We start from the raw sequence: 16407 nt of genomic DNA, 5'->3' as shown, positions 1-16407 counted from the left end.
CGGAGATTCTGTTATTTAAATGGTTTATTTTTGTGCGCTAAGTTTCACATCAACCCAACTGTCTCTTGATAGGTTCCTACTAGGCACTAGAGATATGTTTTAGAAATTACTTATGATCGTAGAAGCCGCTGGAAGTCCACAGACTCAAGCTCATCGCTCTAGCGGAGCAAACAGCTGGGCGCCCGCCGGCCCAAGCTTCCGCAACTGCGTAGTCGGCGCTGTGACGTCCGGCGCGGCTCTGTGACGTCACGAATCGGTTCACTGTAAGAGGGGAGGGCCTTCTTCTCCAGGGGAGGGCTACGTGTTGACGCCATACGCCAGGGCGGGGCCGAGAGTTTAGAGCCCCGGAGTGGGGTGTCGGCGCCTCATTCGGGTGGAGCTGAGCCGGAGACAGGTAACCTTGCGCTGTCGCTGCCCCCGTCCCAGTGCCGGGTAGCGCGGTGCTTGGCGGCCCGGGGTTGGAGATAGCGGGAAAGGGCGAGGCCGCCGCGCCCTTGGTGCTGCGGGTGCCGCGGTGACAGGGGAGTGGAGCTGGATGGAGTGGGGCTGACGGAGGGTGGTAGGAGGGACGGGACCTGATGGATGGCCGTGGTAGCCAATGGCGCCGCGGGGCCCGCCCGGCGGGCGGAGATTGGCGGGTACGAGCGAGCTCCGAGGTCGCGCGGGGCGCGGAGCGACGCGCCATTGGCGATCGTAGAGTGAGGGGCGGGCGCGGCGGCGGATGTGAGGGAGAGGGCGGTGCGTCCGCAAGGGTGACCCCCAAGGTCGCTGCGGGCGTCACGTGGCAGGCAGCTCTCTGGCGGCGTCCTTCCCGACCGGGACGCACTCTCCTTCCCGCCTGTGAGGACCGCGTCGCTTTGTCCGAAAGACAGTGTGGCCTGCTCGAGTCGCGTCGGAGCATCTAGCCTTGGGGTGGCCCTGGGTGGGACTGCCTGTTTGGATTACGGCGCAGACCTTGGTCCCGCCCCCACACCTGCTGCCCAAAGTTGGGACGAACAGATTGACTGAGATGAAGCTTATTTTCCGTAGAAACATCTTTCAAGCACCATTTTCCCTCGAAAATGTATCAGACATTGGATATGAGTTTTAACCTATTGAGATTTAATAGAAAACTTGCTGTGCCCTCGCCCTGACCCGGGTGCGTCCCACCTGCCATCCCCATCCCTTTGCCCAGAATATAGGACTTCGTGTTAGGGTTTCCTTGTGCCTTGTCTTGCAGTCCGTACCCTGAGTCTGATTTCCGGATACACTGCTCTGAACAGCTGGGTTTAGGATGGGTAGCATAGGATAAAGCCTTTTTTTTTATAAGGCAGCATTAGTTGCAACAAACTGTGCTTTGCCGTGTAGACCTAGGAGAGTATATAACATTATTGTAGTTTCGTAAATTAGCTGAGGACTGGATCTTGGAAAGTTGAATAAAGGTCACTGTATGCTCATTTTTTGTTGTTGTTGTCTTGTTTTGTTTGAGATGGAGTCTTTGTCGCCCAGGCTGGAGTGCTGTAGCGCGATCTCGGCTCACTGCAACCTCTGCCTTCCTGGATTCAAGTGATTCTCCTGCCTCAGCCTGCCGAGTAGCTGGTATTACAGGCACGCGCCTGGCAATTTTTTGTATTTTTAGTAGAGATGGGTTTTCACCACCTTGGCTAGGTTGTTCTCGAACTCCTGACCTCAGGTGATCCACCTGCCTTGGCCTCCCAAAGTGCTGGGATTACAGGCGTGAGCCACTGCACCCGGCCCTTCATTATTTTTTTAAAGCACACTTTTCACATTTCAGTTACTTTTTCCGTTTAAATAACATCTTTATTGAGATAAAATTCACATACCATGCAATTCACCCATTTGACGTGCACAATTTCGGCCGGTCGTGGTGGGTCATGTTTGTAATCCCAGCACTTTGGGAGACTGTGAAAGGAATATCGATTGACCTCAAGAGTTCAAGGAGACCAGCCTTAGCAACCAAAGTGATACCCTGCGTCTACAAAAAATAAAATTCTCAGGGTATGGTGGCATATACCGCGTATACCTGTAGTCCCAACTACTCAGGAAGCTGAGGTTGGAGGATGGCATGAGCTGGGGGAGGTCCAAGCTTCAGTGAGCCATTATTGCACCACTACACTCCAGCCTGGGTGACACAGTGAGATCCTGTCTTAAAAAAAAAAAAAAAAAAACGGGTGCAGTGTCTCACACCTATAATCCTAGCACTTTGGGAGGCCAAGGCAGGTGGATCCCCTGAGGTCAGGAGTTTGAGACCAGCCTGGCCAACGTGGTGAAACCCCGTCTCTACTAAAAATACAAAAGTTAGCAGGGCGTGGTGGTGTGGGCCGGTAGTCTCAGCAGGAGGCTGAGGCAGGAGAATCGCTTGAACACAGAAGGCAGAGGTTGCAGTGAACCAAGATCACGCCACTGCACTACAGCCTGGGCGACAAAGGGAGACTCCAGCTCAAAAAAAAAAAAAAGGAAAGAGAAAACTACAGTATCATCTACTTTTAGATTTTAGGTAATTTTATTTTGAGGTGATTGTACAAATTATTGATAAATTTATTTTAACAGTAAAATTTTAAGAAATTGTACATAAAAATTTATTCTATACAGTCATAATAAATAGTACAGAGAGATCCTGTGTTCCTTTCCCACTTCTCTAACATTGTGCAAAACTGTAGTAAATGTCACAACCAGATGATGACATTAGTAAAATTCAAGATACAGAATATTCCCATCATCACAAGGATCCCTTCCATTGCTTTTTTATAGCTACACCCACATCCCTCCCATTCCCAGTCTTTCAACTCCTGACAACCATTAATCTGTTCTCCATTTCCCTAATTTTGGCATGTCAAGAATGCCAAATAAAGGGATTCATAGAGCCTTTTGGGATTGGTTTTTTCCACTCAGATTAATTCCCTGGAGAATCATCCAGGTTGTTGCGTGTACCAGTAGTTCATTCCTTGGCCAGGCACAGTGGCTCACGTCTGTAATCCCAGCAACTTTGGGGGGCTGAGGCAGGCAGATCGCTTGAGCCCAGGAGTTCAAGACCAGTCTGAGGAACATAGTGAGACCTCATCTCTACAAAAAAAAAAAAAATTAGCCAGATGCAGTGGTGCGTTCTTGTAATCCCAGCTACTCAGGAAGCTGAAGTGGGAGGATCGCTTGAGCCTGGGCTGTAGTGGCTGCAGTGAGCCAAGATCGCGTCACTGCACTCCAGCGTGAGTGACAGAGTGAGACCCTGTCTCAAAAAAAAAAAGTACTTCATTCCTTTTATTGAAGCCGGGCTATGGATGTACCACAGTTGGTTTATTCTTCCATTAAAAGACATCTTTACTGTTTCCATTCTTTGGCTATTACAAATAAAGCTGCTACAAACCTTCATGTACAGGTTTTTATGTGAACATGAATTAACATTTCTCCAAGATAAATGCCCAGGATTACAATCACTAAGTTGTAAGTCGTAGTGCATGCTTAGTTATTGAACAAACAGCCGAACTGTTTTCCAGAGAGATTGTACTATTTTACATTCACACTGGCACTGTATGATCTTGTTTCTCCACATACTTGCCAGCGTTTGGTGATGTTACTTTTTTTATTATAGCCATTCCAATAGATGTGTAGTAATGTCTCTTTGTGGTTGTAATGTGCATTTTTCTGATGGCTAATGATGTTGAAAATCTTTGCATATGCTTGTTTGCCATCTGTCTATTCTCTCTTTTCTTGGAAAAGATAGGATCTTGCTATGTTGCCCAGGCTGGTCTTGAACTCCTGGGATAAACTGATCCTCCTGTCTTGGCCTCCCAAAGTGCTAGGATTTCAGGCATGAGCCACCATGCCTGGCCCCTGTATACTCTTGGGTGAAATGTCTGTTCATATCTTTTGTCCATTTCGTAATTAGATTGTTCAGTTTTTGTTAACTGTTGAGTTTTGAGAATTTCTAATGTATCCTAGATACCAGTGCTTTGTTGGATATGTAGTTTGCAGATATTTTCATCTTTGTTTGTTTGAGACGGAGTCTTGCTCTGTTGCCCAGGCTGGAGTGCAGTGGTGTGATCTTGGCTCACTGCAACCTCCGCCTCCTGGGTTCAAGCGATTCTTCTTTTTCAGCCTCCCAAGTAGCTGGGACTACAGCCACTTGCCACCACCCCCAGCTAATTTAATTTGTATTTTTAGTAGAGACGGGCTTTTACGGTGTTAGCCAGGATGATCTGGGTCTCCTGACCTCGTGGTTGACACCCCCTTAGCCTCCCAAAGTGCTGGGATTACAGGTGTGAGCCACCACGCCCAGCCACCTTTCATTATTATATTTATTTATTATTTTTGAGACAAGGTCTCACTCTGTCACCCAGGCTAGAGTAGAGTGGCATAATCACAGCTTACTGCAGCTTCTACCTTCCAGGCTCAAGCAATCCTCCCATCTCAGCCTCCTGAGTAGCTGGGACTATAGGCATGTGCCACCATGCCTGGCTGTTTTTTTTCTTTTGTTTTGTTTTTTTGAGAGGGAGTCTCACTCTGTCGCCCAGGCTGGAGTGCAGTGGCGCGTTCTCAGCTCACTGTAACCTCCGCCTCCCAGATTCAAGCGATTCTCCTGCCTCAGCCTCCTGAGTAGCTGGGACTGTAGGTGCGTGCCACCACGCCCAGCTAATTTTTTTGTATTTTTAGTAGAGACAGGGTTTCACCATGTTAGCCAGGATGGTCTCGATCTCCTGACCTTGTGATCCACTCACCTCGGCCTCCCAAAGTGCTGGGATTACAGGCTTGAGCCACTGCGCCTGGCTTGTTTTGTTTTGTTTTGTTTTGTTTTGTTTTTGTTTTCTGAGACAGTCTCACTTTGTCGCCCAGGCTGGAATGAAGTGTTGTGATCTCAGCTCACTGCAACCTCCACCTCCCAGATTCATGTTATTCTTGCAACTCAGCCTCCTGAGTAACTGGTACTATAGGTGCCTGCCACCACACCTGGCGAATTTTTATTTTTTTAGTTGAGATGGGGTTTCACCATGTTAGCCAGGCTGGTCTCAAACTCCTGACCTCAAGTCATCTGCCTGCATCTGCCTCCCAAAATGCTGGGATAACAGGTGTGAGCCACCAGGCCCAGCCACCTGGCCTTTTTTTTTTTTTTTTTTTTTTGAGATGGAATTTTGCTGTTGTTGTGCAGGCTGGAGTGCCATGGCATGATCTGAGCTCACTGCAACCTCCACCTCCCGGGTTCAAGTGATTCTCCTGCCTCAGCCTCCCAAGTAGCTGGGATTACAGGCATGCACTGCCATGCCCCGCTAATTTTGTATTTTTAGTTGAGACAGGGTTTCTCCATGTTGGTCAGGCTGGTCTCAAACTCCCAACCTGGGGTGAACTGCCCACCTCAGCCTCCCAAAGTGCTGGGATTATAGGCATTTTTTTTTTCTTGTATATAATGCACTATTTCTCTCTGGCTTCCTTCAAGGTTTTTTGTTGTTGTTTTTTTGGGGGGGAGGGTTTTGTATTGAGTTTTCTGAATTTGTTTATGATGTGTCTTGGCGTACATTTACTTGGGTTTATTCTGCATGGGGTTCTTTATGACTTTTTGCCAAATTTGGGAGATTTGTAGCCATTATTTCTTTGAATGGTTTTCCAGCCCCTCCTTCTGCCTTCGTCTGGGACTCCGATGACATCAATATTAGATCTTTTGTTATTTCCCTGAGGCCTTGTTCTGTCTTCAAGTTCACTAATTTCCTCTGTCTTCTTTATTCTGCCATTTAACCCATGCTTAAGTTTTTTTCTTTTGCTTAGTGCATTTTTCAGTTCTGAAATGTCTATTTTATTATCTACATCTTCTCTTTGCTGAAACTTTCTCATTTGTTTCAAGCATGTTCATAGTTGTTCGTGGAAGCATTTTGAGGATGCCTCTTTTAGAATCTTTGTCAGATAATTCTAAGTCTATGTCATCTTGGTATTAGTGTCTGTAGATTGTCTTTTTTTGTTTTGTTTTGTTTTGAGACGAAGTCTCACTCTGTTGCCCAGGCTGGAGGAGTGCAGTGGCGCAATCTCAACTCACTGCAAACTCCCGGGTTCAAGAGATTCTCCTGCCTCAGCCTTCCAAGTAGCTAGGATTACAGGCGTATGCCACCATGCCAGGCTAATTTTTGTGTTTTTGTAAAGATGGGGCTTCACCATGGTGGCCAGGCTGGTCTTGAATTCCTGACCTCAAGTAATAACACCCACCTCAGCCTCCCAAAGTGCTGGGATTACAGGTGTGAGCCACCACCCCCAGCCAAGATTATCCTGGCCCTTGATGTAAAGAGTGATCTTTGACTTACAACCTGGACATTCTGGGTGTTATGTTATGGACTCTTGATCTTGTTTAAATCTCTAAGTAATGCAGTCTTCCTCTGCTGGGGCAGGGAGGGGCTGCTTCCTCATTGTTGCTGGGTGGGATGTCTTGGGGAAGGGATTCCTTGTTATTGCTACATGTATGGCTGTAAGAGTTCCCCATTAGGCCTTGGTGATATCACTCTGCCTGGGAAGGGAGGGGTGCTGCTTCATTACTGCTGGATGGGATTGAAATCCAGACTCCCTGCCTGGTCTCCACTGACTTATCAGGGAGTGAGTTGGGGAGGACTAATTATTCACCAGGTGGGGATGAAAGTCCCTGATCTCTATTCTGACATCAGCTAAGTGGAGTGAGGAAGTTTCCTGTGGAGTTTGGCTGCAGTAGAGCAATTGTTCTTTAAAACTTTAAAAGTGTTCCATCTTGCTGCTCTTTTCCTGGTCCTTTGGCTAGAGAGAACAGGTTTCTGTTTGTAGTTTTCTTTGTCTACACCTATTGGCATTTCTGGATTGTAGGCTTCTCCGGTACCTAGGTCTGAGACATATGAAGCAAAAAGAAAATCAAGGACTCAGTACTCGGCCGGGTGTGGTGGCTCATACCTGTAATCCTAGCATTTTGGGAGTCTGAGATGGGCGGATCACTTGAGGTCAGGAGTTTGAGGCCACCTTGGCCAACATGGCAAAACTGTCTCTATAAAAAATACAGAAATTAGCCACGCATGGTGATGTGCGCCTGTGGTAGTCTCAGCTACTTGGGGGACTGAGGTAGGAGAATTATTTGAGCCCAGGAGGTCCAGGCTGCAGTGAGCCAAGATCATGCCACTGCCCTCCAGCCTGGGCAACAGAGCAAGACCCTGATAACAACAACAACAACAAACTCAATCCTTTCCTTGGGTCCTCTGGTTCCTAGCCAGTCTGCTTCCTTCTGCACCCTTCAGAGTCTTGTTTTGTCTTAAATGTAATGCCTCATGTTTTTAGCTATATTTAGCAGGAAATAGACGTTTTATATATGCTTTAATGAGATGTTAAAAAATTGTCCTGCTTTCCATAAAGATTTAATATCAATACCTTTTAAAAGGGCCTATCTATCTACACCCTCCCCAGTCAACCTATTTATACCACTTCAGTCATGGTCATTTCTGATGCTGTGGGACCACGTCTCGGGGAAGGGGCAGAACAGTCTTCAGACATATACTGAAGCATACTCAGGGATCCGATCAGAGAGGTGTCAGTCCCTACCAGTGGTGACGGCCCATGATTGGTGAACTAAAAAAGCTTCTGTGCTAAATGATGGAGACAGCCTACTAATGTTTTGGAAGTTACCAGTTGACCACCACTCCGAATTAGCTAATGTTTAGGTTTAAATATCTTGGAAACTTGAACTTTTTTTTTTTTTTGAGGCAGAGTCTTGGTGTGTGTGTGTGTGTGTGTGTGGTTTTTTTTGAGACGGAGTCTCGCTCTGTCGTCCAGACTGGAGTGCAGTAGTGCGATCTCGGCTCACTGCAGCCTCCACCTCACAGGTTCAAGCGATTCTCCTACCTCAGCCTCCCAGGTAGCTGGGAGGGACTACAGGCGCCCGCCACCATGCGATGCAACTAATTTTTTTGTAGTTTTAGTAGAGACGGGGTTTCACCATGTTGGCCAGGCTAGTCTCAAACTCCTGATCTCAGGTGATCCACCCACCTTGACCTCCCAAAGTGCTGGGATTACAGGCATGAGCCACCATACCCAGCCATTTCTTTAGTCATAGATACACCTTCAAGTTTTCAAAGTGCTTTCATATTTGTGTTACAATTACAAAAAGACATTATGAGGAGGTTAGGAGTAATTACTGTCTCCACTTTATGGCCCAGGAAAGCTCACAGGGTGACTTGGTGTCACGAGGCCTCTGTGCCTGTAGGCTCAATAATTGTTTCCACTAGCAACCAAAAAAAACTTTGCAGTTTAAAAGTAATCCTCACTACTTCCCTGTCCCTCAGCTTTTGTGTAATCAGGTGTCACTAGTGAAAGATACTAAATTCTTTGAGATTCTCAGCCAATAAGGGAGAATTGATGGCTGTACTCTGTATATGAGTTCTTTGTATTACTACAAAAATAATTGCAGGCATGAGATAACAGCCATAGGTTTGTAGCAAATGTTGTGTTCATGATTCATCAGAAAGACTGAGTCCGAAACTGAAAAAAAGAAAGCGGATGAGTTGTCCTTTAAAATGGTTGCCAGCTAACACTCATAGGGTATAAGGATCATGTAATGATGTGTAGATTTTTTTCCCTCAAAGATTCATTTGCTGAGAAACAGCAGACTGTTTTTGCTAGGTCTTGCCTTTTTAATTACCCCTCTACCTAGCCAATGTCATGTTGATAGGCGTCAGTAGGTGGTTTATTTCCCTCATTCTTTGTGTCCTGGGATAGGATGCCTCCTGCCCAACTGGGGAAATTCAAGGCATAGACCTCAAAAGCTTCATGTTTCAGACAGAACCCTATTTAAGTATATCATTTCCTAAGGGCAGGGCATTTAACACCTGAAAACTAATTTTCCTTTGGTTTTACTTTTCTCTTATTTTCCCAAATGTATGTGTTTATTCTTGTATCTTGAAAATAATGAATTACAACTTTTTTTTTTTTTTTTTTTTTTTTTTTTTTGCGAAGGAGTCTCGCTCTGTCACCCAGGCTGGAGTGCAGTGGCCAGATCTCAGCTCACTGCAAACTCCGCCTCCCGGGTTTACGCCATTCTCCTGCCTCAGCCTCCCGAGTAGCTGGAACTACAGGCGCCCGCCACCTCGCCCGGCTAGTTTTTTGTATTTTTTTAGTAGAGACGGGGTTTCACCGTGTTAGCCAGGATGGTCTCGATCTCCTGACCTCGTGATCCGCCCGCCTCGGCCTCCCAAAGTGCTGGGATTACAGGCTTGAGCCACCGCGCCCGGCCTCAACTTGTATCATTTTCATGTGCAGTGATAAGTTCAGTTACATTTTTTCTTACACATTAAAAAAATAACTATTGAGATGTAATTCACATATATACAATTCACCATTTAAATTGTAAGGCGAATGTTTTTCAGTATATTAGAGGATTGTGACACCATCAATACAATCTAGTTTTAGAGCATTTTCATCCTCTCCTCCCAAAAAGAAAGCCCTGTATCCATTGAGTCACTCCTCATCCTCCCCTTATTCCTCTGCCCCAGCCCTGGGCAACCACTAATCTACTTTCTCTCTGTATAGATTTGCTTATTCTGGAATGTGATATTATTATACGTATATAGGTTTTTGTCCATGAGTCCTGATTTTAACTCCCATAGCTCTTGTTATTTCCTAAGTGACTAAAATAAGCTTGTATTTTGTTAAAGTATTTATCCTTGGTTCCTGAAGTAGCTTCCAAACAGCTTCAGAGTGATAAAAGTGAAAGACAGTCTTTCGTTATGATGTTGGGGTGCTTTAGGCCCCAGAAGCAGACCTGTGGCACTCCTTTCACCTGCTGCTTTTTCTCCCCAAGGGAGGCCATAGAAACTAAAAATATACTCTAATATTCCTCCACTGTTCTGTCTTGGAGCCGGCCGTAAAGAAATTCTCTGACCTACCTTGTCTGATTATAGGTCACAAGACACCCACTTCAGGAGTCCTGCCTCACACGCACAGGAAGGATCCTACACAGTGAGACCAGGAAGAATCTGAACAAACAGGCCTGGCTGGGTTTCCCCACTCAGTCTGTTGGTGTTAGATCATACCCTTTTTGTCTGATCACATATCTACGTGGTTATCTATGCTACAGTCATGCGTATCCAAAGAAGTCTCCATAAAAGGCCCAAGATGATGGGGTACAGAGAGCTTCTGGATAGCTGAACATGTGGAGACTCCTGGAGGGTGGCATGCCTGGGGAGGGTATGGAAGCTCCGTACCCCATCCAACACCTTGACCTGTGCAACTCTTAATCCACATCCTATGTTATATTCTTTGAAAAAAACAGTAGATGTAAGTAAGTGTTTCCCTGAGTTCTTAGAAATTTTTTGAACCAAAGGAGGGGTTCTTGGGTTCTGCAGTTTCTAGCTGGTTGGCCAGAAGTACAAGTAAGACAACTGGGGACTTGCTATTACATCGGAAATAGGGGCAGCCTTGTGGGATTGAGCTCTTGACCTGTGGTATCTGATGCCGTCTCCAGGTAGGTAGCGGCAGACTTGAATTGCATTATTGGTAGGGAGAATTCCTCACACATTTTGTCACAGAAATCTTCTGTGTTAATTGTTGTGTGAGAGCAGAGGAATAGACTCATAATGTCTTTTGCATCTGCTTCTTTTTACTGAGCATAATGTTTTCAGGGTTCCTCCAGGTGGAGCATGCACCAGCACTTCCTTAGTTTTCATTGCAGAATGCTGTTATATTCTATAGATATAACATGTTTTGCTTATCCATTCATCAGTGATGGACATTTGAGTTGTTTCTACTATTTGACTTTTACCAATAATGCTGCTGTGGGCATTTGTGTACAAGTTTTTTGTGGACATACATTTTCATTTATCTTGATTATATATCTAGGAGTGGAATTGCTGAGTTATATGGTAACTTTATGTGTTTATTGGCTATTAGTATATCTTCTTTGGAGAAATGTCTATTCAAATCCTTTGCCTACTTTTTGATTGAGTTTTTTTTTTACTGTTGCATTATGAGAGTTCTTTATATATTCTGTATGTAAGTTCCTTATCAGATAAGTGCAAATATTTTCTCCCATCTATATCATTTCTTTCTTAATAAGTTATTTGAAGCACAAAAGTTTTTTATTTTTTATTTTTTTGCTTGTTTTGAGACAGAGTCTCACTCTGTCAACCAGGCTGGAGTGCGGTGGTGCAATCTCAGCTCACTGCAACCTCTGCCTCCTGGGTTCAAGGGATTCTCTCCTGCCTCAGCCTCCCAAGCAGCTGGGACTACAGGCGTGTATGACCACGCCCAGCTAATTTTTGTATTTTTGTAGAAATGGGGTTTTGCCATGTTGGCTAGGCTGGTCTCGAATTCCTGACTTCAAGTGATCTACCTGCCTCAGCCTCACAAAGTGCTGAGATTACAGGCGTGGGCTACCGCTCCTGGCCAAGTTTTTTATTTTGATGAAATCCAATTTGTGGTTTTTATTTTGTTGTTTATACTGGTGGTGTCATAACTAAGAATCCATGGCCTGAGCCAAGGTCACAAAGATTTACTTCATGAAAGTTGTAAAACTTCTAAGTATCTTACAGTTTTATCTCTTACACTCAGGACGTCGATCAATTTTGGATTTTGTATATGACTGTGCGACTTCATTCTTCTTTACACATGGAGCTCTAGTTGTCCCAGCACCTTCAGTTGAAAAGACTGTTGTTTTCCCCACTGAATGGAGTTGGCACCTATTTAAATAGAAACATTCTTTTAAACCAAGTTTGTCCAACCTCAAGCCCGTGGGCCACATGTGGCCCAGGACAGTTTTGAATGTGGCCCAACACAAGTTCGCAAACTTTGTTAAAACATTATGGATGTTTTTGCAATTTTTTTCTTTTTTAAGCTCATCAGTTGTCGTTAGTGTTAGTGTATTTTATGTGTGGCCCGAGACAATTCTTCTAGTGTTGCCCAGGGAAGCCAAAATATTGGACATCCCTGTTTTAAACCAAAAATCAAAACACTTGGATATTTTGGACAGCTCAGAGGCACTTTCAGAAAAAGCGTTTTAAACAATTGAATGTCTCTACCAAATAACATACTATTCTTAAAGTTGACTTAGTATCAGTTACAGAATTCTAAGTTGAATTTCAAGACCTAATGTTGACTGGCCTGCAGTTTTCCTTCTTGTATTTAATATATTTTGTTTGTTTTTTATTTTTTTAGAGATAGGGTCTCGCTCTGTCACCCAGGCTGGAGTGGAGTGGCACGATCATAGCTCGCTGAAGGCTTGACCTCGTGGGCTCAGGCAATCCTTCCACCTCATCCTCCTGGGTAGCTGGGACTACAGACATGTGCCACCATACCCTGATAGCTTTTAAATTTTTTGTGGAGACGTGGTTTCACTGTGTTGCGCAGGCTGGTCTCAANTGTCGCCCGGGCTGGAGTGCAGTGGCCGGATCTCAGCTCACTGCAAGCTCCGCCTCCCAGGTTTACGCCATTCTCCTGCCTCAGCCTCCCAAGTAGCTGGGACTACAGGCGCCCGCCACCTCGCCCGGCTAGATTTTTGTATTTTTTAGTAGAGACGGGGTTTCACCGTGTTAGCCAGGATGGTCTCGAACTCCTGACCTCGTGATCCGCCCATCTCGGCCTCCCAAAGTGCTGGGATTACAGGCTTGAGCCACCGCGCCCGACCTCAAGCAGTCCTTAAGTCTTGGCATCCCAAAGTGCTAGGATTATAGGCATGAGCCACCGTGCTTGGTTTTTAATATCTTCTTATGCCATTTTATGTAAGAGAGAAAGGTGAAGAACGGGTATTTACCAGAATTGGAAATCTGCATTAGTGTTGGCTCTGTGGGTCTGTCAGAGTGTGGACAGCAAACAGCTGTCCTGGCTGTTCCTGGGTGGAGTTGGGGATGTTGAGCCATCTGCTGGAGGGCACTTCTTCCCATGAGTCATCTTAAAGGAAGTTTAAAAATCTCAGCTGGGCATGTGGCTCACGCCTATAATATCAGCACTTTGGGAGGCCGAGACAGGCAGATCACGAGGTCAGGAGTTTGAGACCAGCCTGGCCAACATAGTGAAACCCTGTCTCTACTAAAAATACAAAAATTAGCCAGGTATGGTAGCACGCACCTGTTGTCCTAGCTACTCGGGAGGCTGAGGCAGGGGAATTGCTTGAACCTGGGATGGGGAGGTTGCAGTGAGCCGAGATCATGCCACTGGACTACAGAGCGAGACTCCATATAAAAAAAAAAAAAAAAAAAGTCTAGCTGTCCTGGCAGCTCTGCTGGGCAGCACTTAACTATTTGTCAGATTCAGTGACTGTGGATAGCAAAATGTCATGATTTACTTAAACAGGATCATGTTGAAGGGGGCACTTTGGGAAGAACAGATGAAATGGGTGTTTTACAGTTGTCAGTTTGGTACCTGTTAATTGGGCTATTGCAGCAACTGAATACTGATAGTTAATGAGGTGATGCTATTGTTTTCTGGTAGAAAACCCAACTCAGAGGCAATTGGGTGTTTAATGTTGCCTAGATAATGACATTAAAGGAAAAAAAAATGAATGTTTTCCTTTGAGCCTGAGAAATAAAAAAAAAAAAATAGCATAAAACGAAGCAACAGTAGTATTTTGCTGTCAATGTTAGGGCTTTTGTCTCCCTTAAATGTGTCAGTGGAAAACTTGGAGTGTAGTTGGAGGTAGGAAGAACTACTGAATTAACTTAAAACTTTTGATTTCTAAAGTAAAAACCCAGGGGTAAAGATTGCATTCCCTGATTATATCCAGAATATATTGTTTGTTTACCGTTAATTTGTAAGGAGCAAGTTTTGTTTGTGTTGTTTGTTTTAAAGAATATGTTCTGCTGTTTCTCCTCTTGCTGACCTATCTCTTCTTAGCGGAGCAGGACACTCTGAGCCCTCTCTCGGTGTCCCTAATGTGTATCCTGAGCATATATGGGCCAAGAGGAAGGTTCCGATACATAATATAGAGGATATTTTATGTAACAATTCACACTATGTTTCAGAGCTTTGGGTAGCTGTGGACATGGGGTATAGTTCCAACTTTACAACCCGGGCGCCTGCTTTGAGACAAATTCATGAGCAACCATGTAGGCCAGCAAGCACCTTTTTTTCCCACAGGCAGCATCCTTGTGAACTTTCCTCTTGGATCCTGACTCTGCTGCTAGTAGCCTGTGACCTTGGATGAAATTAAGGGAATGGAAACTGACGCTATCTGTAAAGTGAAAGAGCTGGTGCCTGCCTTACAGGGAACCTCTGGGTTTATGCATGAATCAGATGTGTGGAGTTACTCACCATGGAGGACCCAGGGCAGGCAGGCATTATTGAACTGCTCTGTGTGCTCTTTTCAATCTTTGCAGGGCCCACCCACATCTCCCTTGCTCAGACCTGGCTCCCCATGGCTTATGAAAGGGGGCTGAGTGCAGGAGGTGGCGGGCGGGACACCGGACATCCCTCTGTGGCTTTTCCTTACCCTTCCTAGTACCATGAGATTCTGGCTCTTCCCATCTGTTTCTGCCTATGGGTCCTTCCACATGCAGTGCCTCCTCTTCCCTCCTTCCCATCCATGTCCTTTTGCCCTGAGACACACCCACCTGGAAGGAGCCCGTCCTCTCACAGGTCTGCTGGCATATTCTGCACCTCTAAAGTACTCAGTGTTTCCTCTGCAATCTTTTCTGTGTTGTTTTCCCTCTGCTCAAGGGTGAATTGAGAGTAAGGAAAGTATTTTTCTAATTTCTTTGTATGTTCCGTAATATCGTAAGTACAGCAGGTACTCAGTAGTTTCTGGACAGATAAGAAAATGTTTTTCTTATTCTGCAATTAATCCTAATCCTAATTCTAAATTAATTAATCCTTGTTGCCTTTTTTCTAATTGTTTTATATATATATATATATAATATGAGGTCTACCTTCTTAAATTTTTAAGTGCACAACACTGTTAACTAGAGGTACTATATTGTGCAGTAAATCCCTAGAACTTACTCTTCTCGCATAACTAAAACTTTACACCCATTGAACAACTTTCCATTTATCCCTTCCCATGGCCCCAGGAAACCACCACTCTAGTCTCTGCTCCCATAAGCTTGACTGTTTTAGATACCACATATAAATAGAATCATGCAGTATTTATCTTGTGATTGGCTGTTTCACTTAGCAGAATGTCCTCCGGGTTCATCCATGTTGTCACACATGGCAGGATTTTCTTCTATTTTAAGGCCAAATAATATTCCATTGTCTAAATAAGCCACATCTTCTTTCGTTCTTTCTTTCTTTTTTCTCTCTCTTTTTTTTTTTTTTTGAGATAGGGTCTCTCTCTGTTGCCCAGGCAGGAGTGCAATGGCACAATCATATCTCACTCAGCCTCAAACTCCTGCGCTCAAGCAGTCCCCCTGCCTCAGTCGACTGAATAGCTTGGACTACAGGTGTGCACCACCACACCTGGCTAATTTTTGTATTTTTTGTAGAGATGGGGTCTCTCTTTCTTGCCCAGGATAGTCTCAAACTCCTGGACTCATGATCTTCCTGCCTTGGCCTCCCAAAGTGCTGGGATCATAGGCATGAGCCACTGTGGCTGGCCTCCTTTTTTTTTCTTTTCTTTTCGGTTTTTTTGTTTGTTTGTTTTTGTTTTTTTTTTTTACTATTTTGAGACGGAGTCTCCCTCTGTCGCCCAGGCTGGAGTGCAGTGGTGCGATCTCGGCTCACTGCAAGCTCTGCCTCCCGGGTTCATGCCATTCTCCCACCTCAGCCTCCCAAGTAGCTGGGAATACAGGCACCCGCCGCCACACCCAGCTAATTTTTTTGTTTGTTTGTTTTTGTATTTTTAGTAGAGACAGGGTTTCACCATGTTAACCAGGATGGTCTCCATCTCCTGACCTCGTGATCCGCCCACCTCAGCCTCCTAAAGTGCTGGGATTCGTGAGCCAGGGCGCCTGGCCTGGCCTCCTTTTCTTTATCCGCTCATCTGTTGATGAACATTTGAGTTTTTTTCATATCTTAGCTATTGTGAGTAATGCTGCAATGAACATGGGAATGCAGATATCTCTTCAAGATATTGGTTTCAATTATTTTAGATACATGCCCACAAGTAGGATTGCTGGATCATATGGTAGTTCCATTTTTAATATTTTTAGGAACCTCCATACTGTTTTCCATAATGTATACCATTTTACATTCCCACAAGTAGTGAACAAGGGTTCCAATTTCTCCACATCCTCACCAATGCTTATTATCTTTTGTGTTTTTTTTATAATAGCCATCCTCAACAGATATTAAATGATATCTCATTATAGTTTTTATTTGCATTTCCCTGGTGATTAGTGATATTGAGCACCTTTTTAAGATAACTGTTGACCATTGATATGCCTTCTTTAGAAAAATGTCTATTCAAGCCCTTTGCCCATTTTAAAATCAGTTTGAGTTCAAATTTTCTTTTGAGTTGTGGAAGTTTCTTTTTTTCTTTTTTCTTTTCTTTCTTTTTTT

The 16407-nt window shown here is 44.7% G+C and overlaps 1 protein-coding gene across 4 annotated transcripts in view; it reads left to right on the top strand.

The window, feature by feature from the left end:
* The first annotated feature begins 245 nt into the window (after positions 1 to 245).
* Positions 246 to 16407, top strand: part of OGDH (oxoglutarate dehydrogenase) — a 100375-nt gene continuing 84213 nt past the window's right edge. For 2 of the 4 annotated variants that reach the window (XM_017871676.1, XM_017871677.1), the window contains exon 1: positions 246 to 394. The gene's annotated coding sequence lies outside the window, so the exon portion shown is untranslated. The remainder of the gene's footprint in view (positions 395 to 16407) is intronic. The other 2 variants (XM_017871679.1, XM_017871680.1) reach the window with 1 other exon arrangement.

This window comes from Rhinopithecus bieti, unplaced genomic scaffold (assembly GCF_001698545.2).
Source record: "Rhinopithecus bieti isolate Rb0 unplaced genomic scaffold, ASM169854v2 scaffold_6908, whole genome shotgun sequence".
NCBI lineage: Eukaryota > Metazoa > Chordata > Mammalia > Primates > Cercopithecidae > Rhinopithecus > Rhinopithecus bieti.
This window is presented reverse-complemented; position numbering and strand designations above follow the sequence as displayed.